The following is a 25,925-nucleotide window of genomic DNA, read 5'->3' as shown; positions in this document are numbered from 1 at the left end:
AGAAAACAGGGGTCTACAAAGGCTTATACAAGTTGAGGTGGAGCCATGCTCTGCTTCAACTTAACTGTATTGTGATATTCTCACAACCCTGTTTCTGGTGAGTCTACCTGGAGCAGCCCTGCACCTGTGCCTGGATCAGCCCCTCCATCCCTCCACCCTGCAGTATAAACTTCCCACTGCTGCTACACTCAGGAGTACAGCATGAACAAGCTGAAGTACTCTTCAGTTTTCCCGTGTGGAATTGAAGTGTCTGACTTTGAAAAGTGTTTAAGGACCTCACTTCAACATTGGTGAGCATATGCCACGTCATAACAGCTTTTTGGTATCATTTGAATAAATCCCTAGTAGTGTAATTGATGGGTCATAGGGTAGTTCTGTTTTTAATTTTCTAAGGAAACTGTATACTGTTTACCAGAGTACTGCATCAGTTTCCCTTCCCACCAACAGTGCAAAACGATTACCCTTTCTCTCCCACCTTGACGACATCTGTTGTTTCCTGAGTTGTTAATTTAAGAATTTTGTTCAGGTGTGACATGATATCTCATTGTGGTTTCGATTTGTATTTCCTTGATGATGAATGATGTTGAGCTTCTTTTCATGTGAGCATTAGCTCTCTGGATGTCTTCTTTGGAAAAATGTTTATCTGTGTCTTCTACCCATTTGTTCAATGGATTGTTGTGTTTTTATTGGTTTTTTTGTTTGTTTTTAATTTAGGTGGGTGTCTGATAAGTTCTTTGTAGATTTTTGGATACAAACTCTTTATCAGATATGTTATTTGCAAAGATCTTGTCCCATTTCTTCAGTTTACTTTTAGTTGCTGATTGTTTCCTTTGTTGTGCAGAAGCTTTTAATCTTGATGAAGTCCCAATAGTTCATTTTTCCTTTTATTTTCTTTGCTTCACTGACATGTCTAGTAAGAAGTTGCTGTAGCAGAGGTCAAAGACATTGCTGCATGTGTTCTCCTCTAGGATTTTGGTGGTTTCCTGTCTCAAAATTTGTTTTTTCATCCATTTTGAATTTATTTTTGTGCATGGTGTAAGAAAGTGATCCAGTTTCATTTTTCTGCATTTCACTGTACAGTTTTCTCAAAAACATTTGTTGAAGAGATTTTTTTAATCTTTATTTATTTTTGAGAGAGAGAGACAGAGCACGAGTGGGGGAGGGACTCATAGACATAAAGACAGAATCTGAAGCAGGCTCAGGGCTCTGATCTGTCAGCACAGAGCCCGATATGGGGCTGGAACTCACGAAAGGTGAGTTCATGACCTGAGCCAGTGTCAGATTCATAAATGATTGAGTCACCAAGGCACCCAAGACTGTTTTTTTTTTCTTCCATTAGATAATATTTCCTGCTTTCTTGAAGATGAGCTTACTATATAGTTGAGGGTCCATATCTGAGTATTGTATTCAGTTTCAGTAATCAGTCTGTGTGTATTTTTGTTCGAGTACCATACTGTTTTCATGACTTCAGCTTTGGAATATAGCTTGAAATCCAGAATTGTGATGCCTCCAGTGTTCTTTTTCTTTTTAAGGATTGCTTTGGGTATTCAGGGTCTTTTGTGGTTCCATACAAACTAGGATTGTGTGATCTAGCTCTGCATAGAATGCTGGTGGTATTTTGTTAAGGATAGCATGAATGTGTAGGTTGATTTGCATAGTCGTTTTCAGATTGATGTGGGTGGTAGTGTTCAGAATATATACCTCTTTAGTTAGGTGTATTCCTAAGAATAATATGTTTTCTGGTGCAATTGTAAATGGGATTGATTCCTAGATTTATTTTTCTGTTGTTTTGTTACATTGTATAGAATTGCAACAAATTTCTGCGCATTGATTTTATATCTTGCAACTTTGCTGAATTTATGGATTTGTTCTAGAATTTTTTTGGTGGAGATCTTTTGTGTTTTGAACATAGAGTAGCATGTCATTCACACATAATGGAATTTTGACTTCTTCCTTGCCAATTTATATGACCCTTATTTCTTCTTGTTGTCTGATTGCTGAGGTTAAGACTTCTACTACTTATTAATTAGTAATGGTGAGAGTGGGCATCCTTATCTTGTTCCTGAACATAGGGGAAAAGCTCTGGGTTTTTCCTCAATGAAAGTGAAATTAGCTGAAGGTCTAATTAGCTAGACTAGGGATTAGTCTAGCTTTTTGATGTTGAGGGATTTTTCATCTACCCCTACTTTGTTGTTGTTGTTGTTGTTGTTGTTGTTTTTAATCAGGAATGGATGCTGTACTTTGTCAAATGCTTTTCTGCATCTGTTGACAGGATAATATCATTTTATTCTTTCTTTTATTACTGTGGTTCTATCACTTTCATTGATTTGCAAATATTGAACCAGCCCTGCAGTCCAAGAATAAATCCCTGATCATGGTGAGTAATTCTTTTAATGTACTCTTGAATTCAATTTTCTAGTATCTTGTTGAGAATATTTCCATACATAATTATCAGGGATATTGGCCTTTAATTCTTCTTTTTAATGGGGCCTTTGTCTGCCTTTGTAATCAAGATCATATTGGATTTATAGAATGAGTTTCAAAGTTTTCTTTCTGTTTCTATTTTTTAAGAAAACCTCTTTTTTTTAATATGAAATTTATTGTTAAGTTGGTTTCCATACAACAGCCAGTGCTCATCCCAAAAGGTGCCCTCCTCAATACCCATCAATTACGATTCTATTTTATGGAATAGTTAGAGAAGGATAGGATTCTTTAAATATATGGCAGAGTTCCCCTGGGAATTGATCGGGCCCAGGACTCTTGTTTGTTGAGAAGTTTTTGATACTGATTCAATTTCCTTGCTCGTTGTGGGTTTATTTTAATTTTTGATTCCTTACTGTTTCAGTTTGGAAGTTGGTAAGTGTCTAGGAATGTGTTCCTCTTCCACATTGCCCAGTTTTTTGGCATATTCTTTTTCAGGGCATACCCTTATAATTATAACAACTTTGTTATAATTAACTTTAAACTTTATCCTTGTCATACTTGCATGTATGTTTCTGCATCATACACCATCTGTTACTTCAGTGGTGACTTTTTCCCTGTAAACAACCAAATATGCTGCATATGCATGACTTGTACTCTAAGACATTCTGTAAATATCAAAATTACAGAGAAAATTAAAAGATCAATGATTGCCCCATTTACAAGAAGAAACAGTGTTGAATATTTGGAATACAGGGGACTTTTAGGACAATGGGGACACTGTGTATGATTCCAAAATGGTGCATAAAAACAACTATCCATTTCTCCAAATCCACACAATGTGCAACACCAGAAGGGAACAATAAGGTAAACTCTGGAATTTGGGTGATTATGATGTGCCAAAGCATGTTCATCAATTGTAACAGATTGTACTACTCCAGTAGGGGATGGGTATATGGAGGAGGCCATGCATGTGTGGAAACAGAGTATATCTGTAGCTTTATCTCAAATTTTCTGCAAAAAAATAATTTGGAAATTTGAAATGTTTACAAAGCATAAAATTTACTACATAATCAAAGTGAAGAAAAGTCTACTTGCACCATTTGCCACTTGATCATAAACAATGCCACCAAAGACAGTCCCAGAATTTTCTGGTTGCAAATTTTAAAATAAAAAAATACACCATCTAGAAAGATAAACTAAGAAAAAAAATAGAACTATTAATGAATTCAAGAGCAGATTCTTTAAAAAGATTTTCAAAAATGATGACTCAATTGGAAAATAGATAAAACTCAGAAATTGTGCTAGACTTCCCAAAAAAAGAGAAGACAAATAAATGAAACCATAAATGAATGAGGAGAAATAAGAACCAACAACATATAACAAATGGGAGAATTATAAGACAATATTATTAAAAATTATATGCAAACAAATTGAACAATATGGAATAAACTGATAAATTATGAGAAACATACAATCTTCCAAACTGAATCAGGAAAAATAAAACATTTGAACAGACCAATGATTTGTAATAAAATTGAATCATTAAACAAAACAAAACAAAAAATCTCCCGAAAAGCAAACTCCAGGGATTTCATTAGCTATAACGTCCATCACGTTTGCAAGTCTTGTGATCCTAATAAATACAGAGCAAGGACCTTTACTCGGGTTCTTTTCTCCTCCTGGACATTAGATACTCTTGTATTCAATTGTGGGTCCGCTCTCTTGATTGACAAAAAACAATCTCCAGAATCCAAATCTGTGAAAGAGTAAGACCTCCCTATTCCTTGTTTACAATCCTGTCACACAGAAGGTGGCCCCCGACCCCTCAAGTCAGGACAGATGATAATCAAATGCAAACAGAGCAGGCTACAAGCAGCACAGTGACACATATGGGGACTGTCACTTTGACCGCACAACGGTGTGCGTCAGGTGCTGTTAGAATCTTTGTCTTGGATGTGCGAAACTGAAGCCAACAATGTGCTGCATTCTCGCTGATGACTCCTCATGGCCCCGAAGTCTAACTAACTAAGCAGAAGAATAGCATCTGTGACCCTGAGGTCAGCCAGATGGCTCAGTCCTTCCCCACAGTAGCAACCTCTCCTGGCAGCTTGGGAGCACGGACACCCAAGGACCTCGAGCCCTGGGAACACAGTTGGTCTGGGGCACATGGTCACCCTGCAGACCTGAGCCTTGTCAGAGGGGAAACAGCACAGGAATGTACAGACTCTGCAAAGGAAGATGCCACATGTGGGGACCCCGTTGGGTCACTGATGGAGTCACCTTGCAGGGCACATGACAGGGACCAGAGGTCACCAGCTGAATTAGGAGAGGGGGGAGTGAATGAGGGAGTGAATGGGAGAGGCAGTGAGGAAGTGAATGAGGGAGGGTCAGGTCCACACAGCAGGAGACTTTGTGTGGGGTGAGGTCAGAGTATGTAATCCCCGGGCCCTGGAAATTGGCACAGGATGTGTCCTGCTCTCCTCCCATGGCTGACCCTCCTTCACATGGGAATTGCTGACATCCTGGATCATCTCCATCTCCTCAGGCAATGATGAATGTTCCCAGAATCTGGGTACTAGGCAGAGGCCTGAACAGGGTTTTCAGGAGCCTGTTCCCTGTATAATCCAGTGACAGCCTGCCATGTGGCTCTTTTGTCCTCCAGGCACCAGGCAATGATATCAGCTCATCTCTCAGAGATTCCAACAAGCAACCCATCAAGAAGGCCAAGTTATGTCCTCTGGTCACAAATGGGAAAACTGAGGCTAATAGCACAGCCTGGGGTCTCTAGTAAGACAAGCTAGGTGAGGCTTCCCACTCACCTTTGGAATGTCCTAACTTCACTTTGGATTTGTCCTAAACTCAGGCCTGCACCTCATCATTCTGGAACTCAGGTCCCTCTTCCTTGGGCACCCCATCCTCCTGCCATAAGGTCCCTCTGAACACAGGGGTGTAGCGCTAACCCATCTGCCTGGGACCTGACATGGTGGTTGGGGAAGGGAGGACCCTGGGCTCTGTAGGCTATCCGTGTACTGGACCACCTGGGCTCTGTGGTCTCTCCCAGCAACAGACCAGCTGGGCTCCATGGACTCTCCTGGTACTGGACAGCTGCTCTCCTGAGGTTAGGACTTCTCATTGTGGATCTCCTGGGACTTGGTTTCCTTATTTTGTCACCTGGACTGCTGTCCCCAGACCATAAACCTGACCATCTGGGGGTGACCAGCACGGCCCCCTTAGGGTTTCACTTTCCTGAAGTCCTTCCAGGAACATCCCACATCTCTGACAACTGCTCCCCATGGAGTTCGCCTCTCCTTGGACTTCCGTGTATTTGCTCTTCATCCCAGGAACACCATGACTTTGGAGCATTTTGGGAACAGAGGCCTGCGAAACCTGTCTCTGGACTTGGGCTGTGAGGAATGATTTTCCCCTCTGTGGTGTCACTGCCCAGCTTTCTGCATTCCTCTCTTTCTGTTTTTCCCACAAGAGGAACAGCCATGTTCTGTCTGGCATCAGGCTCTGGTGTCACAGAAGGAACATGGGTCTGTACCCCAAGGTTATGACCATTTATAGCAAAGGAGTCTCATTTTTGCACATCCAATTTTTAATCCATTGTGGATTTCAATATCAAATGAGAAAAAATCTATTTCAAATATACACAAAATACAAAAATTAATCTGTTCCATCTTAGAATGTGTGGGCAGAGACAAAGACATCTATTGCAAGGTTCCAGGTATAGGAAACATCCAGAGTAGGTAAGGAAAAGAGAGAGAATGGAGATAAGTGGTTCCCAAAGGCTGTATGGGGGGGGGGGGGGCAATGGGGAATGAGGGCTCTGGGTACACGGTGTCCCTTTGGGACTGAGATATTCTGCAACAATATTGTGTGCTGTGGTAGCAGAGGTTGTGAGTGTACTCAATGCCCAGGAATTCTACAATTTCAATCATGTAAACAACTTTTTAAATTAATAATAAAGACAATACAAAACACAAAATGATAAAATAATAGTTGAAATATAGCAGAAGGAAAGCACAAATGGGGAGTGGAAGAAGCATTCTGCTGGGGTGTTGGGCAGGGGCAAGGCAAGAACAGGACCAAGGGCAGGGGCAGGGGTAATGACACAAACAGGGGCAGGAGCAAGGGCAGGTGCAGGGACTGTGGGAGGGCTGGGGACAGGAGCAGGAACAGGGACAGGGGCAGAACAATGGCAGGGGTAGGAACAGGATGAGGGGCAGAGGCAGTGGCAGGGACAGGAGCTGGAATAGGAGCAGGAACAGTGGAAGCAGCAGAGACAGGAGCAGGAAGAGTGTCAGGAGCAAAAACACTGTCAGGAGCAGAGGCAGGATCAGGAACAGTGTCAGGAGCAGGAGCTGGAATAGGAGCAGGAATGGGGTCAGGAGCAGAGGCAGGAGCAGAGGCAAAATATGGAGCAGGAGCTGGTTCATTCTGCACAGTTGCTGGCTGTCCCTGCACAGGTGCCATGTTATCTTCTGGCTCCTGGACTCCTGCATAAGCACCTCCAAAGAGTGCCTCTCCCGACAGAACTGCTGATGCCAGAGATGGCATTGCCTCAAGCTCTGGAGACACAGTGGCTTCTGCTCCTGCAGCTCAGAATAAAACAGAGTGACATTTGGAGAAAGTCTAAGTCCCCAGCTGAGAGATGAGAAAGATCACCCCCATGCCTGCCTCTCCAGGTCCCTTTGCAGGCACAGAACACACCCCTGAGCCTCCCAGAGAAGCTACAGCCAGGAACCTGCACCAGGACATCTTTCCTCCTGCAATCCACAGCTGGGTACTCTGAGGTCAGTTTTTGCTCCTATCCCCCGCCACTACCTGGGGGCTCTTCCCTGGGTGACCAATCTCTGACTGGCCCCATACACCACCATCACCCACCCTCAGCTTTCTCACCCTCTGGCTCTGCCTACGTGGGCTCTAGCTCCTGGACCAGCATCTGGTGGACCATTGTCCTCTGCAGTGGTCTAGACTGTGACCACTCCAGGCAATCTCCAGGCCCTGTTTCTGGAGACTTCCCATTGGTCACTTTCTCCCTGTGTCCAGGGTGGCCCTCCTGGGTGGACACATGGGCACCTCAACAGGGTAGACTGAGCATGGGTCTGCCAGCCACTTCCTCATCTCATCTGTAATCTTCTGTAAAGTCTTTGAAGAGCAACTGGCCCAGAGGTATCACAGACCTGCTCGAACATCTTCAGGGTCCTTCTGTCTTCTCCCACTGCTGCTCCCAGATTGAACACTGACCTCTGCACAGCCCTGCACCCAGAATGCAGTGACATACAACTTCAGGGCTCAGGATGAACTTTGGGGACAAGAGAAGGCCCTAGAACACCCTGTCCCTCTCAGCCAGCCTTGACCTGGGTTGTGAGCATGACGGCCCACTGGGCATCTGACCCCTCTTCAGACTGCACCTGCTCTGGTGGGCCCTTCACACTTGATCCTTCCTTCCACACATACACACACACATGGGGAGGGGAAGTGGGGCCACACAGATCAGTAAGAGAGGTAACAGGTTTGACTGGTCAGATCTGGGGCTCCCTATCTTACCTTTGGGTCTTTCCAAGCTAGAATCCAGAGGCGCCCAGTGTGAGACATGACACAGTGTCACCAGGATTGGGAAACAGTGTCACTGTTGGCTTTCCTGAGCCAATAGCCTCGTGTCCTGGGCACACAGCAGGAGAGCATGTTGCTTATGTGCAGGTTTCCAAACAAATAAGCCCAGCAGGATGCTGTCTCCGGAATGTGGGTGCCTAGTTACCGGGTTCTGAATTCTGTTGTGCTCTGCTCTCAAGGAAGTGAGGTCACTGCCTGGGGTCCCCTTGCTGGGCTTCCTCCTCATACAAGAGCCACTCCCTCAGGCTGAAAAAGGGCTCCACTCCACCCCATGGCCTGTCCATATAGGGAAACCAACACACCTCCCTCAAAGCCCCCAGGAGGCCTGGGTGCAGCCAGTAAGCCAGCTTTAAAGATACAGTGCTGGCTTGAGGCCAGGCTCCTTCCCCCAAGCAGAAGTGTGACCCTGCACAAATTCCGTCCTTCTCAGGGCCTCCCCAGTCTCGCCATCTCGACTGTGGGGTCATTCTGGCATCTACTTCTAGGGACACCACCAGGGGATCTGCCTATAGAGATGCCCCATGCCTGCTATCATGAGGCTCATGCACACACTTAGCCATGGAAAGGTGAGAAAGAGGTGAACACAGCATGGAACACACTCAAAAGGACCTGGGTCTGCTCTGGGGTCCAGATACAGCCATCCTTTCCTGCCTGGTTCCCAGGCCCGGTTGGAAAGTTGAAATGAACTCGTTCAGGTCTTGTCCCCACCTGACACACACTTACAGGGTCTCTCCCACGATATTTGGGCTCAAGTCCCAGTGCCTCCTCTGGGCCAATGTTATGGGCAGTCCCTATAGTGTCTCCCAGCATTCCTGAATCCTGGTCACACATTCCTGTCATGCCCTCTCCTCCTGGGTGGGTGGCCCATGTGACTTTGTTCTAAGGGATAGAAGAGAATGGTGGGGTGTCATTTCCAAGTTGCTTTATGCGGGTCTGTGGTTTTTCCTGGTTTCCTCTCTCCTGGGTCCATGTTTTGTCTCTGCCTCAGATTGTCTCTGCCTCTCCACATGAACAGAGCTTGTGGGATTCAGGTTCCATGTGAGAATTCTCAGAATCCTCCCTGGTGCCCTGTCTCCCACTCCTGTCCTGGTGTTTAGGTTACTTATGAGGTATACTGCTGCATTCAGCACTGCCTTGGAAACACTTCCTAAGGAGGAGCTGAGACTCCAGCAAGGAGGCTCATGATCTTGGTCCCCACACTGACATCCACTGCTCTGCCACAATCTGCAAACCAAGGTCCTCAGTTCTCCAAGTCCCGGGTTGTCCTCTGCTCATGACTTTTAGGGAGTAGAAAGCATTTTCATAGAATGGGATATATGCACTATATTCTCTAGATCCATCCTGTTATTGCAAATGGCAAAGTCTCCTTCTTTTTTAAACAATATAATGCTAAGAAAAATAACCCAGAAAAGGCAAATTCCATTTTATTTCACTCATATGCAGAATTTAAGAAACCAAATTAATAAAAGGAGGAAAGGAGAAACAGTCCAACAAACAGATTTCAACTCTCAGAAACAAACTGTTGGGACACCAGAGAAGAGGTGGGTGGGAGATTGGATAAAATGGGTTTTGGGGATTAAGACTATATATATTTTGAACATTTTGGAATCTGAAATATTTTGTAATTAGTGTTGAAAATGTAAAAATGAAATGTATGTTTCCTTCACTTCTAATTGCTTAGAGGAAAAAAATACTCTAGAAACAGCAAGTAAAGGATGATGGAAGTTTAATGTCAGAGAGCGGATATTTACAAACACGGCGACTGAAAGTGTATACTTATACTTATTTTCAAATGAGAATACCTTCTTATAATCTACCTAAGACTACTTCTTTTTCAGTGTAACTTAAATCCCAAAATCATTCACCATCATGTGACTTGAACCTGTGAGTGTGTGAGAAGCCCAATTGAAATGTTTTAAATTGTGTTCAGTGAAAATTTCCTTTTAGATAGTAACCTAATACCATTTAAACAAACAAACAATAAGATAAGATAAGATAAGATAAGATAAGATAATGACAAATGACACAAACATATGGGAAGTTATACGATCCTCATGAATGGAAGAATTAATATTGATAAAATATATATATGACCAGAGTAACCTAGAGATACAATGGACTCCGTATCAAAATGCTAATAGCGTTTTTTTCACAAAAGTAGAATAAAGAATACTAATATTTGAATGGAACTACAAACAAATCCAAATAAAAAGCAATTTCAAAAAAAAAAAGAGCAAAGCTGACGGCATCACAATCTCAGATTTCAAGGTACACTACAGTGATAAAAAACACAAAACATCATGGTATTGGCACAGTTACATAGATCAATGAAACTGAATAGAGACCCTCACTTGTATGATCAATATATTTACACCATTTGAAAATTGAACAGATACATGCAAAAGAAAGGACCTTCGTTATTTCTTAATTATATATAAAATAACATCAAAATGTACTTAAGACCTAAATGTGAGACCTGGAAACCATTTATATATATATATATATATATATATATATATATATATATATATATATATTTTTTTTTTTTTTAATTTTTATTTAAATTCCATTTAGTTTACATGTAGTGAAATATAGTTTCATACATACCATATAGTGACTCAAAATTTCCATACATCACACAGTGATCATTACGAGTTCACTTCTTAATCCCCATCACCTATTTACTCCATTCCCCACTGACCTCCCTCTTGGTAACCATCAGTTTGTTGTCAATACTTAAGTGTCTGTGTTTGGATTTGCCTCTCTTTTTCGTCATTTTCCTAATTGGTTTTCTTTCTTGAATTCCACGTATGAGTGAAATCACACGGTGTTTGTCTTTTTTTCTCACTGGCTTCTTTTGCTTAGCCTCATACCCTCTAGCTCAGTCATATGACCTTTCTAATAGCAAGAATCCATTGTTGTTGTTGTTGTTGTTGTTGTTGTTTGTTTTCTTTTTATGGAGTAGTAATATTCCATTGTATATGATACCTATATATGCATTTCTTTGTCCTTGCAGTGGTCAATAGACACTTAAGCTGTTTGCAAATTTGGCTATTATAGGTAATGCAGCTATAAACATCTGGGTGCCCATATTCCTCTGAAATACTATTTTTGTGTTCCTTGGGTAAATACCTAGTAATGCAATCGCTGAGTCACAGGGTACTTATATTTTTAAAGTTTTTGAAGAAACTCCATACTGTTTCCCAGAGTGGAGGCACCAGTTTGCATTCCCACCAACAGTGTAAGAGGGTTCTTCCTTCTCTACATCCACACTAACACATGTCATTTCCTGTGTTGTTGATTTTAGCCTTTCTGACAGGGGTGAGGTGATATCTCATTGTAGTTTGAATTTGCATTTCCCTGATGATCATCATATTGAGAATTATTTAAAGGGTCTCTTGGCCATCCGTATGTCTTCTTTGAAAAAATATCTTTCCACAACTTCTGCCCATTTTTAATTATATTAATCAATTTTTGAGTATTGAGTTTTATAAGTTCTTTATATATTTTGGATATTAGCACTTACCAGATATGTCATTTGAAACTATCTTCTCCCATTCTGTAAGTCGCCTTTTAGTTTATTTGATCATTTCCTTCACTGTGCAGAAGCTTTTCCTTTTGATGAAGTCCCCAAAATTTATTTTTTACTTTTGATTCCCTTGCTTCAAGACACATATCAACAAAGAAGTTGCTGCAGCTAAACTCAAAGACGTTATTGCCTGTGTTATTTTCTAGGATTTTTATGGTTTCAGGTCTCACATTTACATTTTTAATCAATTTGATTTTAATTTTGTGTATGGTGTAAGAAAGTGGTAGAGTTTCATTCTATCAGAGGTCGCTAGCCACTTTCCCAGCAGTATTTTTGTGAAGAGACTGTCTTCTGCAAAGGATATTCTTTCCTTTTTTGTCAAGGATTATTTGACTTATGTGCGGGTTCATTTCTGGGTTTTCTATTCTGTTCTACTGGTCTGTGTGTCAATTTTCATGCCAGTAGTGTACTGTTTGATTATTCCAGCTTTATTTATTATTTATTTATTTATTTATTTTAAATTTACTTTTTTCATTCAAGTTAGTTAACATACAGTGGAGTATTGACATCAGGAGTAGAACTCAGTGATTCATCATTTGCATATAACACCCAGAGATCAACCTATCAAGTGTCCTTCTTAATGCCTACAACTATTTAGCCCATCCCACTATCCCACTATCCACCTCCTGTTGGTTCTCTGTATTTAATAGTCTTTTATGGTTTCCTTGTTCTCTGTTTTTATCGTATTTTTCCTTCCCTTCCACATTTCATCTGTTGTGCTTCTTAAATTCCACATATGAGTGAAATCATATGATACCTGTTTGTCTCTGGCTGACGTATTTGGCTTAGCTTAATACATTCTATTTCCATACACATTCTTCATATAGCAAGATTTCATTCCTTTTCCTTGCCAAGGAATATATGCCACATTTTCTTTATCCATTCATCAGTTGATGGGCATGTAGGCTCTTTCTCTAATTTGTCTGTTTCTAATACTACTACTATAAATATTATGGGCGCATGTGGCCCTCAAATCAGCATGTTTGCATCCTTTGTATAAATACCTAGTAGTGCAATTGCTAGCTCATAGCATAGTTCTATTTTTAATTACTTCCAAAACCTCTGTACTGTTTTCCAGAGTGGCTGAACCAAGAAGAACTAACAATTGTAAATATTTATAATCCCAGCATAGGAGCGCCCAAATATATATCAATTAATCACAACCACAAAGAAATTTACTGAAAACAATGTTGTAATAGTAGGTGACTTTAATACCCCACTTACAACATTGGGTCACTCCACCTATGTAATAGAACTTGAAGACTGGTATTGTGATAATTCCAGCTTTGCTTTGCTTTTTCAAGGTTGCTTTGGCTATTCAGTGTCTTTGGTGTTTTCGTATTAATTTTAGGATTGTTTAATCTCTCTGTGTCAAAAATGGTGTTTGTATTTTGAGAGGGATTGCATTAAATGTGTAGACTGTTTTGGATAGTATAGCCTTTTTAACAATATATGCTCTTTCATCCACAAACATGGGATATTTTCCCATTTCTCTGTGTCATCTTCCATTACTTTAATCAGAGTTTTATAGTTTTCAGAGTACAGGTCTTTCACCTCTGTCCTTTTTAAATTTTGGTTTATTTTAAAATATCTGGTGCAATTGCAAATGGAATTGATTGCTTATTTTCTCTTCCGGCTGCTTCATTACCATTGTATAGAAATGTAATGGATTTCTGTACATTGCTTTTGTGTTCTGCAAGGTTAATGAATTTGTGTGTCTGTTCTAGTAGTGTTTTGGAGAGTCTTTTAGGTTTAGTACAGATATTATCCTGTTATTTGCAAAAAGAGTACCTGGTATTTTTCCATGCAATTTGGATTTTTTAAATTTTTATTTAATTTTAGTTTTTATTTTTTCTGATTGCTGTGGGTATGACTTCCCGTACTACGTTAGGTAACAGTTGTGAGAACTCACATCCCTACTTCTTCGTGAACATAGAGGAAAAGCTCTCAGGTTTTTTCCCATTGAGGATAATATTAGCTGTGGGTTTCTCATAGATGACTTTTATTATGTTGAGGTATGATCCCTCTACAGATGCTTTAATGAGGGCTTTTAAAATAAATGGATGCTTGTCAACTATTTTTTGTGTGTCTATTGAATTGATTAGATTGTTTTTATCATTTTTCTTATTGATATGATGTATCATGTTGATTGATTTGTAATTTTGAACCACCCTTGCAGCCCAGGAGTAAATCTCACTTGATCATCGTGAATCAGTTTTTAAATGTATTGTTGGATTGCTACTATTTCCTTGAGAATTTTGCATCTCTGCTTATCAAGGATATTGGTCTGTAGTTCTCTTTCTTAGTGGAGTATTGATCTGGTTTTGATATCTGTGTAATGCTGGACTCATAGAGTGAATTTGCAAATGTTCCTTCCTTTTCTATATTTTAGGAAAATTTTAGAAGCATGGGTATTAATTCTTGCCAAAATGTGTGATAGAATGTTTCTGTGAAGACATCTGGCCCTAGATTTGTGTTTTCGGGAGATTTTTCATTACTTACTTTCTCTGCTGGGCATCGGTCTGTTAACGTTTTCTACTACCTCTTTCAGTTTTTGTAGTTTATATGTTTCTAGGAATTTATCCATTTCTCCAGTTGTCCAATTTGTTGGCATATCATTTTTCTTTATATTATCATAAAATTGGTGGCAGTTTTGTGGTTTTGGCTGTTATTCATTCTCTCTCATTGGTGGTTTTATTTATTTTGGTCATTTCTGTTTTCTTTTGATGTTATGACTAGAAGTTTATCAGTATTATTATTTTTTCCACAAAACTAGCTCCAGGTTTCATCGATCTGTTCTCTTTTTTGTTTGATTGTTTTTTCGTTTCTATATTGTTTATTTCTGCTCACCTCTATATAATGTCCTTCCTTTGGCTGGTTTCATTTGCTGTTTGCTTTCTAGCTCTTTTAGGTGTAAAGTGGGGTTGTTTATTTGAGCTGTTTCTAGCTTCTTGAGGTAGATCTGTATTGCTATATGCTTCTCTCTTATGCCCACTCTTCTTGGATACCAAAGGTTTGTACCATTGTATTTTCCTTTTAATTTGCTTCCATGCATTTCTAAAATCCCTACTTTGATTTCCTGGTTCACTCATTATTGTTTAGTGGCATGTTTTTTGACCTCCATGTACTTGTGCACTTTAGAATTATTTTCTAGTGATTGACTTCTAGTTACTTAGTGTAGTTGTCAGAAAATATGCATAGTACGATTTCCATCTTTTGTATATGTTGAGGCATGTTTTGTTACTAGTATGTAATGTATTCTGAAGAATGTTCCCTGTGTGCACTTTATAAGAATGTGTAGCACGCTTACATGAGCATGCTCATTTAAGATGAAATGTTTTGAATGTATCTGTTATCCAGTGTATCATTCAAATCCATTGTTTCCTTGTTTATTTTCTGTTCAGATGATCTTTCCATTGAAGTAAGTGGGGTTTTAAAATTCCTAAACTTATTTTAGTACAATGCATTAGTTACTTTATGTTTGCTATTAATAATTTTATATATTTGTGTGTTACCATGTTGGCTGCATAACCATTTACAATTACTATGTCTTCTTCTTGCATTGACACTTGTATTATTTTGTACTGCCATTCTTCATGACTTGTTTTAATGTCTTTGTTTTAATGTCTAGTTTCTCTATGTAAACTTTTATACTCTAGCTTTCTTTTGACATTCATTTACATGATTCACCCTTCTCTATCCCCTCACTTTCAATATGCAGGTGACTTTAGGTCGAAAATGCATGTCTTCTAGGCCTCTTTCAGGTGGATCTGGTATCCTTATCCATTCTGAAACACTTTACCTTTTGACTGGAGCATTAAACCCATTTTCATTCAAGTAAATTATTGATAGTTATTTGTTGATAGTTTATATTTGTTGATAGATATTTATTGATAGTTATTGTTTCTGGAGTTTTTCTCTGATACTTTCTTGTCATTGTCACTTCGATCTCTTTTGTTGTCTCAAACAGTCCCTTCTATTATGTCTTTCAGGACTGGTGTAGTGGTCAGAAACTCATTCAGTTTTCATTTGTCTGGGAAACTCTTTATCTCTCCTTCTACTCTGAATGATACCCATTCTGTATAGTGTATACTTGGCAGCCGATTTTTCCCAATGAGCACTTTGAATATATCATACCACTCAGTTCTGACTTGTCAAGATTTTGTTGAGAAATCTACAGCTAGCCTATAGGCTTTACCTTGTAAGTCAATGACTTCTTTTGTTTTCCTGCTTTTAAGATGTTGTTTTTCTCAGTGTAATTTGTAAATCTATTGACCACATATCTTGACTTGGGACTGCTGTTGTTGATTAAGTTTGGGGCTATCTGTGCCTCCTGCGTCTGGTATCTGTTTACCTTTCCAAATTAGAAATTTTTTCAGCTATCATTTCTTAAGGTAAATTTTCCACTTCTTTCCACTTCTCTTCAGTCACTCCTATAATACATGTTATTATGTTGGATGGAGTCACTGAGGTCCCAAGTCTATTTCCATTTTGCATAATTCTTTTCTCTTTTTGTTCAGTTGATTACCTTCCAGTACTGTCTTCTATGTCATTAATTCATTCGTATGTTTCTTCCATCCTACTTTTACGCCTTTAAGCATGTTTCTCATTAAGTTAAGTTTCAAAACTTAAATTTTAGGGATTCTCTCAGAAGGGACTTCTGCTGCTTCTTGGGGGAGGGTCTGGCCATGCTTTTGCTGGCCTTTGCAAAACAAACAAATGAATGAACAAAGCAAACAAAACAATTGCATGACTAAACCGCTGTTCAGTTTCACGCATAACAGAGCAGAAAGCAGGCACCCCTGCTTGTAGCCCTCAGCTGGAGCAAGTCCCCTCTCTTATGCCTTGAAGTAGCACAGCACTTTGGCATGATCTATGTTTCTTGTGACCCAAGGTATCCTCAGACCACACTGTCACTCCTGGGATTCCATCGTGCTTCACCACTTGAGCCCCTTAACCATGCACTTCCCCCACTGTGACAAACTGCTGAAAGATTAAGATTTTGCACTATGTTACTTACACTACTTTGCTGTAGCTTCTGTAAGCAGGCTCCCTCCTGGTGGCTGAACTCAGAGGAATATGTCCCCAGGGGAACTCTCTGCAACTCTTACCTTCCAAATGGTGGTCCCTTTTCTACATGAAGTCTTGAGTATTTGTTCATTTCAGACTCTGATTGATTTCTTTGTCATTCAGAATTATTTGATAACTATCTAGCTGTGTTCAAAGCATGAGACAAGCTTAGGGTCTCCCTACTTCTAAACCATTGTAACTCCTGCCCCCATCGCCATACATAGTTATATTTTCTGTGTGTGTGATGAGAATTGTTAAAGGGTAACTCTAGCAACGTTCAAGTATGCAATACAATATTATTAACTGTATCATATATCATTATGACATTATTTTATAACTGGGCATTAGTACCTTTTTCCCCCATTACCCCTTTTGATCATTTTCATACCCCCACCTCTGGCAACCACCAGTATATTCTCTGTATTTATGAGGTCTATTTTTTTTAAGATTCCATATATAAATATTTCATGAGGTATTTGTATTTCTCTGTCTGATTTATTTCACATAGAATATTGCGCATAAGACCCATCTATCCATGCTGTTCTAAAGGGCAAGATTGCTTTTTGACTGAATAGTAGTCCCTTCATATTTGCACTACATTTTCTTTGTTCATGTATCTACTTGATGGACACAAGTTGTTTTCATATTTTGGCTACAGTAAATAATGCTGCAATGCACATGAAAATGTGTGTATATTTATTAGTGTTTATACTATTTCTCAGTATACTCAGAAGTGAAATTGCTGGATATGTCTTAGTTCTATTTTTAATTTTTTTAAAGAAGACTTTATACTGTTTCCCATAGTGGCTGCATGAATTTACTTTCCCACCAATAGTACTCAAGTGTTCCCTTTTCTTTTTTCTATAAACACACCAACTCTTTTTTATTTCTTGGTTTTTGATAATAGCCATTCTAATTGGTGTAAGGTAATTGCTCCTCATTTTCATTTTCATTTCTTGGATAATTCCTGGTCAAAGCTGCAGTCCTTTGGAAGTAAGGGGCTGGAGAAAACAGTCGCATCTGAGACAAAACTTGGGGGAAAGGTACTGCCTGGGGCCTGCTCACAGAGAGTGAAAACATGGGGAGTGGAGGAAAGCTGAAGACAGAGGACAGGTGCATGTTTGCTGATCCAGGAGAACAGGCTGGATAGCTGGATGGAGCCATTTTCAGTGCTCCCGCACATGCATATAAGCACCCATGAGCTCTGCAAAAATCCACCCCAGTAGGCTAGCAGCACCATCTAGTGGAGAATGGAGCCCTTACACTAATCCCCACCCAACTGGGCCAACTTCATTCCCAAGAACTCAAGTCTTACTACCAGCTTAGTGTATGGACTCTACAGCGCTACATTGACTTCTAGGGGAGGACCAAGTAATTTCAATCATACTTCAACCTGTTAGCAGGTCCATCAATTCAATTTTATTTTTTTCTTTTTTTTCTCTCTTTTACACTTCTTTTCTTTTTCTTGAATACTGAAAGAGAAAAAATCATTTTTATTTTCCATTTTTATTAAAAACAGTTTTCTTTAATTTTTATTACTATATATTTATTTTTACTTTTGAGTAAATTTTTTCAAATTATTTTTTACTTCCACCATTTTATTTTAGTCTACTTCAGTGTATTCACCTTTTCAAATTTTCAAACAATTTCCTTTTTATTTCTTTCTTTTTCTATTTTTTAATTTTTCGTTTGTTATCTTTTTCTTGAATTCAGAGAGAGAAAAATTTCATTTTTACTTTCAATTTGTATTAAAATTTTTTCTTTAATTTTTTACTATATTTTTTGCCTTTATGTATTTTTTTTTCAAATTCTATTGACTTCCATCATTTTATTTTGGTCTACTACAGTGTATCCACGTTTTATAATTTTCAAACTATTTCCTTTTTCCTTGTTTCTTCTTTCAATCTTTTTAAAATCGTTTTTCTCTTTTTCTTTTCTTTTCTTTTCCTTGAATACAGGAAAGGAAACTATTCAAATTTATGTTTCATTTTTATTAATTTTCTTTATTTTTTTCTTTACATTTGTGTAGATTTTTTCAAATTCTATTTTACTACCATCATCTCATTTTAGTCTACTTCAGTGTATTCATTTTTTCCAATTCTCAAATGATTTCCCTTTTTTTGTCTCCCCCTCTCTTTTTCCTGTAATCTGTCAAACCGCTTTCAACACCCACACCAAACACACAGAATTTAGCATCATTTATTCAATTTTTGTGTGTGTATGTGTGTTTAATTTTTAAATTTTAATATTTTTAAATTTTATTTTTTTAATCTTAACTTTCTACCTCATTCATTCCTTTTCTTCTTTCAAAATGACAAAACGAAGGAATTCACCCCAAAAGGAAGAGCATGAAGAAACGACAGCCAGGGATTTACCCAACACAGATACAAGCAAGATTTCTGAACCAGAACTTAGAGTCACGACAATAAGAATACTATCTGGAGTCGAAAATAGATGAGAATCCCTTTCTGCAGAGATAAAAGAAGTAAAAAATAGAATGAAATTAAAAATGCTATAAATGAGCTGCCCTCATGAAGGATGCAGAGGCGGCAAGGATTGATGAGGCAGAACAGAGAATCAGTGATATATAGGAGAAACTTATAGAGAATAACAAAGCGGAAAAAAAAAAGAGAGAGATTAAGGCAAAAGAGCAGGATATAAGAATTACAGAAATCAGTGACTCATTAAAAAGGAACAATGTCAGAATCATAGGGGTACCAAAAGAGCAAGAGAGAGATGTAGGTGTAGAAGGGTTATGTGAGCAAATCCTAGCAGAAAACTTTCCTAATCTGTGGAAAGACACAGGCATAAAAATTCAGGAAGCACAAAGGACCTCCATTAAGTTCAACAAAAACCGACCATCAACAAGGCATATCACAGTCAAATTCGCAAAATACTCAGGCAAGGAGAGAATCTTGAAAGCAGCAAGAGGAAAAAAAAGTCCCTAACCTACAAAGGAAGAAATATCAGGTTTTCAACAGACCTATCAACAGAAACTTGGCAGGCCAGAAAAGAGTGGCAAGATATATTCAGTGTGCTGAATCAGAAAAAAAAATGCAGCCAAGAATTCTTTATCCAGCTAGGCTGTCATCCAAAATAGAAGGACAGATAAAAAGTTTCCCAGACACACAAAAATGGAAGGAGTTTGTGACCACTAAACCAGCCCTGCAAGAAATTTTAAGGAGGTCTCTCTGAGGGCAGAAAAGATGAAAAATATATGGTAGTTTTGGTATATATACCAAAAGCACCAAAGATTAGAAAGTACCAGAGAACACCAGCAGAAACTCCAACTCTACAAGCATCATAATGGCAATGAATTCATATCTTTCAGTACTCACTCTAAAGGTCAATGGACTCCATGCTCCAATCAAAAGACATAGGGTAGGGGCACCTGGGTGGCTCAGTTGGTTGAGTGTCCAACTTCAGCTCAGGTCATGATCTCACGGTCTGCGAGTTTGAGCCCCATGTTGGGCTCTGTGCTGACAGCTTGGACCCTGCTTCGGATTCTGTGTCTCCCTCCCTCTTACCCCTTGCCCATTCGTGCTCTGTCTCTCTAAGTCTCAAAGATAAAAAAAAACAATTAAAACAATAAAAAAAGACATAGGGTAACAGAATGGCTAAGAAATCAAGATCCATATATATGCTGTTTACAAGATACCCACTTTAGACCTAAAGACATCTTCAGATTGAAAGTAATGGATGGGGAATCATCTATCATGCTAATGGTCAACAAAAGAAAGCTGGAGTAGCCATACTTATGTCAGACAATCTAGAATTTGAGATAAAGACTGTATCATGAGATGTGGAAGGGCATTGTATCATAACCAAGGGGTCATCCACCAAGAAGACCTAACAATTGTAAACATTTATGTGCCAAATGTGACAGCACCCAAGTATATAAGTCAATTAATCACTAACATAAAGAAACTCACCAATAGTAATATCATAATAGTAGAAGATGTCAACACCCTACTCATAACAATGGACAGGTCACCTAATCCGAAAATCAACAAGGAAACAATGGCTTTGAGTGACATGCTGAGCCAGATGGACTTAACAGATATATTCAGAACATTTCCTCCTAAATCAGCAGAATATACATTCTTCTCCAGTGCACATGGAATTGTCTCCAGGATAGACCATATACTGGACAACAAATCAGCCTTAAGTGAGAATAAAAATTGAGATCATACCATGCATGTTTTCAGACCACTACGTTAGGAAACTCGAAACCAACCACAAGAAAAAAAATTTGGAAAAGTAACAAATACTTGGAGACTGAAGAACATCCTACTAAAGAATGAATGGGATAACCAAGCAGTTAAAGAGGAAATTAAAAAGTATATGGAAGTCAATAAAAATGATAACACCACAACCCCAAACCTCTGGGACGCAGCAAAGGCGGTCATAAATGGAAAGTATATAGCAATCCAGGCCTTCCTACAAAAGGAGGAAAGTTTGAGATACACAACCTAACCTTACACCTTAAGGCGCTAGAAAAAGAACAGCAAATAGAACCCAAAACCAGCAGAAGATAGGAAATAACAAAGACTAGTGCAGAAATTAATGCTATTGAAACCAAAAACAAAACAAAAACAAAAACAAAAACAAAAACAAAAACAAAACAGTAGAATAGATCAATGTGACCAGATGCTGGTTCTTTGAAAGAATTAACAAAATTGATAAACCACTAGCCAGTTTGACCAAAAAGAAAAAGAAAAGGACACAATAAAAAAATAAAGAATGAAAGAGGACAGATCACAACCAACACAGTAGAAATAAAAACAATAATAAGAGAATATTATGAGCAATTACATGCCAATAAAATGGACAATCTGTAAGAAATGGACAACTTCCTAGAAACATATACACTCCCAAACCTGAAACAGGAAGGAATAGAAAATTTGAACAGACCCATAACTAGTAAGGAAATAGAATTAGTAATCAAAAATCTGCCAAAAACCAAGAGTCCACGTTCAGATGGCTTCCCAGGGTAAGTCTACCAATAATTTAAGGAAGAATTACATCTATTCTCTCGAACATGTTCCAGAAAATAGAAATGGAAGGAAAACTTCCAAACTCTTACTATTAAGTAAGCATTACCTTGATTCCAAAACTGGACAGAGACCCAACTAAAAAGGAGAACTATAGACCAATTTCCCTGATGAACATGGATGCAAAAATCCTCAACAGGATATCAGCCAACTGGATCCAACAATACATTTAAAAAATATTCACCATGACCAAGTGGGATTTATACCTGGGATGCAGGGTTGGTTCAATATCCCCAAAACAATTAATGTGATTCATCACATCGGAAAAAGAAAAGACAAGAACCATATGATCCTCTCAATAGATGCAGAGAATGCATTTGACAAAATACAGCATCCTTTCTTGATAAAAACCCTCAAGAAAGTAGGGATAGAAGGATCATACCTCCAGATCATAAAAGCCATATATGAACGACCCAACACTAATATCATGGTCAATGGGGAAAAACTGAGAGCTTTCTCCCTAAGGTCAGTAATGAGACAGAGATGTTCACTCTCGCCACTGTTATTCAACATAGTATTAGAAGTCTTAGCCTCTGCAATCAGAAAACACAAGGAAATAAAAGGCATCCAAATCAGCCAGGAGGTCAAACTTTCACTCTTTGCAGACGACATGCTACTCTATATGGAAAACCCAAAATATTTTACCAAAAAATTGCTAGACTTGATTCATAAATTCAGCAAAGTTGCAGGATATAAAATCAACACACATAAATCAGTTGCATTTCTATACACCAACAATGAAGCGACAGAAATAGAATTCAGTGAATCAATCCCATTTGCAGTTGCACCAAAAACCATAAAATACCTAGGAATAAATCCAACCAAAGGGGTGGAAAACCTATACAATGAAACTATAGAAATCTTATGGAAGAAATTGAAGAAGACACAAAAAAATAGAAAAAGATTCCATACTCCTGGGTAGGAATAACAAATATTGTAAAAATGTCAATACTACCCAAAACAATCTACATGTTCAATGCAATCCCTATCAAAGTAACATCAGCATTTTTCACAGATCTAGAATAAATAATCCTAAAATTTATGTGGGACCAGAAAAGACCCCATATAGCCAAAGCGTTCTTGAAAAAGAAAATGAAAGCAGCGGGCATCACAATTACTTACTTCAAGCTATACTGCAAAGCTGTAATCATCAAAACAATATGGTACTGGCACAAGAACAGACACTCAGATCAATGGAACAGAATAGAGAACCCAGAAAAGGACCCACAAGTGTATGGCCAACTAATCTTTGACAAAGCAGGAAAGTATATCCAATGGAATAAAAGTCTCTTCAGCAAGTGGTGTTAGGAAAACTGGACAGCGACATGCAGAAGAATGAAACTGGACCACTTTCTTACATCATACACAAAAATTAACTCAGAATGGATGAAAGACCTCATACATTGAGGTATGTATGTATGCACATACAATGTATGACAGGAAGCCATCAAAATCCTCGAGGAGAAAGCAGGCAGAAACCTCTTTGATCTTGCCTGCAGCAACTTCTTACTGAACATGTCTCTGGAGGCAAGGGATACAAAAGCAAAAATGAACTACTGGGACCTCACCAAAATAAAAAGCTTCTGCCCAGGGAAGGAAACAATCAGCAAAACTAAAAGGCAACCGACAGAATGGAAGAAGATATTTGCAAATGACATATCAGATAAAAAGTTAGTATCCAAAATCTCTAAAGAACTTATCAAACTCAACACCAAAAAAAAAAAAAAAAGACAAAAACAAAAACCAAAACCAATAATCCAGTGAAGAAATGGTCGAAAGTCATGAATAGACACTTCTCCAAAGAAGACATCCAGATAAATTCTCCACATCACTCATCATTAGGAAAATATAAATCAAAACCACAATGAGATCCCACCTGACACCTGTCAGAATGGCTAACATTAACAACTTAGGCACCAACATATGTTGGCAAGGATGCGGAGGAAAAAGATCTCTTTTGGATTGTTGGTGGGAATGCAAGCTGGTGCAGCCACTCTGGGAAACAGTATGGAGGTTCCTCAAGAAACTAAAAATAGATCTACCCTACAACCCAGCAATTACATTACTAGGTATTTATCCAAGGGATACAGGTGTGGTGTGCTGCTTCGAAGGGACACATGCACCCCCACGTTTATAGCAGCCCTATCAACAATAGCCAATGTATGGAAAGAGCCCAAAAGTCCATCGATGGTTAAATGGATAAAGAAGTGTTTTATATATACTATACAATGGAGTATTACTCAGTGATCAAAAAGAATGAAATCTTGTCATTTGCAACTATGTGGATGGAACTGGAGGGTATTACGCTAAGTGGAATTAGTCAGAGAAAGACAAAAATTATATGACTTCACTCATATGAGGACTTTAAGAGACATAACATATGAACATAAGGGAAGGGAAACAAAAATAATATAAAAACAGGGAAGGGGACAAAGCAGAAGAGACTCACAAATATGGAGAACAAATTGAGTGTTACTTGAGTGGTTGTGGGAGGGGGAATGGGTCAAATGGGTAAGGGGCACTAAGGAATGTACTCCTGAAATCATTGTTGCACTATATGCTAACCAATTAGGATGTAAATTTTAAAAAATAAAAAAAAATAAATTAAAAATTAAAATAAAATAAAATAAAATAAAATAAAAAATATTTCATTCATATACTTATTAAGTAATTATACATGTATATTAGTGGCCATCACCCAAATGTGGCTTTACTGACACTGCAATATAATGCCTACAATTTGGATATCATTGTGCCTTTAAGGCAGTATAGCCTAATAGATAAGTTCTAGTCTCTAGGGCCTAATAGGACAGCATAACCCAAGTGCTCTGTGGTACAGATATATATTTGTGGCAACAGTTAGTTTTTTGTTTCTGACTTTTTGATAAATTTCTCACATAATAATTATTTGGTAACATAGTTACAGCCATTTAATCAAATGTATAATTACTGCATTATAAAATCCCATATACCAGGTGATTATAGAGCAATTTTTTACCCCAGCAATTTTATAGAGCAAGTGATATTCTGAATTTCAGCCAAGAATATTCACTCTCAAAATTTCTTCACTGAAAACAAAGGTGAGTACTCTCTCATTTCAATAGAAGAATAAATGAAATATGTATACAGCTAAATATTCTTATCACGTTAATTGAGTAAAATAATTATGCCTACATATAGGGCAAATACCATGATAAGATAATTGCAAAAGCGTTCAATGACATTTTACAAAGTATTCTGATATTGGAAATATCCTGAAGAGACATGAGGATGAGCATATATATATGATAATATATATCTCCAATATATTAATATATCCTATATATATATCCTATATATATATATATATATATATATATATATATATATGTACACACACATACACACACACACACACACATGAGGATGAGCATATATTCATATGTGTGTGTGTATATCCAATATGTCCAATTATACAAATCAATTTTACAAATGATTATTTATTTATTTTGAGAGAGTGAGTATGTGAGAGGTGGCAAGGGGAGAGAGAGGGTAGAGAGAATCCCAAGTAGGCTCTGAGCTGTCAGTGCAGAGGCTTACATCAGTCACTACCCTGAGATCATGACCACACCCAAAATCAGGAGTCAGACCCAAACTGACTGAGCCACTCAGGTGCCCCTATTGGAGATTGTTTAATGGCACAAGAGGGTATCCTTTTATTAAATGAATTTCCCTGCAAAGGTGTCCATAAAAATATTTTAAAACAATTTTGTGGACATCATAAAGTGGATATTAGTTGTTTGTCCTCTTGTCCTCTTGAAAATTGAGAGTTGAACTTCAGCAATTCCCTACTGATATAAAAAGAGATTATAAAATGAATCACCATGATGAAAATAGAGGGGAGTGTGCCAGGTTCAATGTCAATAAAATTTGTTCATAGGATTTGTAATACAATTGTTATTTCCATCCTCTCATATGTTTGTATGCAAATCTTCATATCCCTGATATGAATCATTAGGTTGTATGACAATGAGAATTAAGGTTTTTGTTGAAAGATTATTAATAATTATCTAATTTTAAGGGGAGATTGTGCTGAATTAACAGGATAGACCAAACGCGATCATGATGGTCTCTAAGTTTGGAAGCAGGAAGAAGAAAAAATGTCACAGTATGTGATGGAAGACTTGCCT

Source organism: Panthera pardus, unplaced genomic scaffold, assembly GCF_024362965.1.
Source record: "Panthera pardus isolate Hobbes unplaced genomic scaffold, ASM2436296v1 HiC_scaffold_21, whole genome shotgun sequence".
In the NCBI taxonomy this organism is placed as follows: Eukaryota; Metazoa; Chordata; class Mammalia; order Carnivora; family Felidae; genus Panthera; species Panthera pardus.
Note: the sequence above shows the minus strand (reverse complement) of the source record.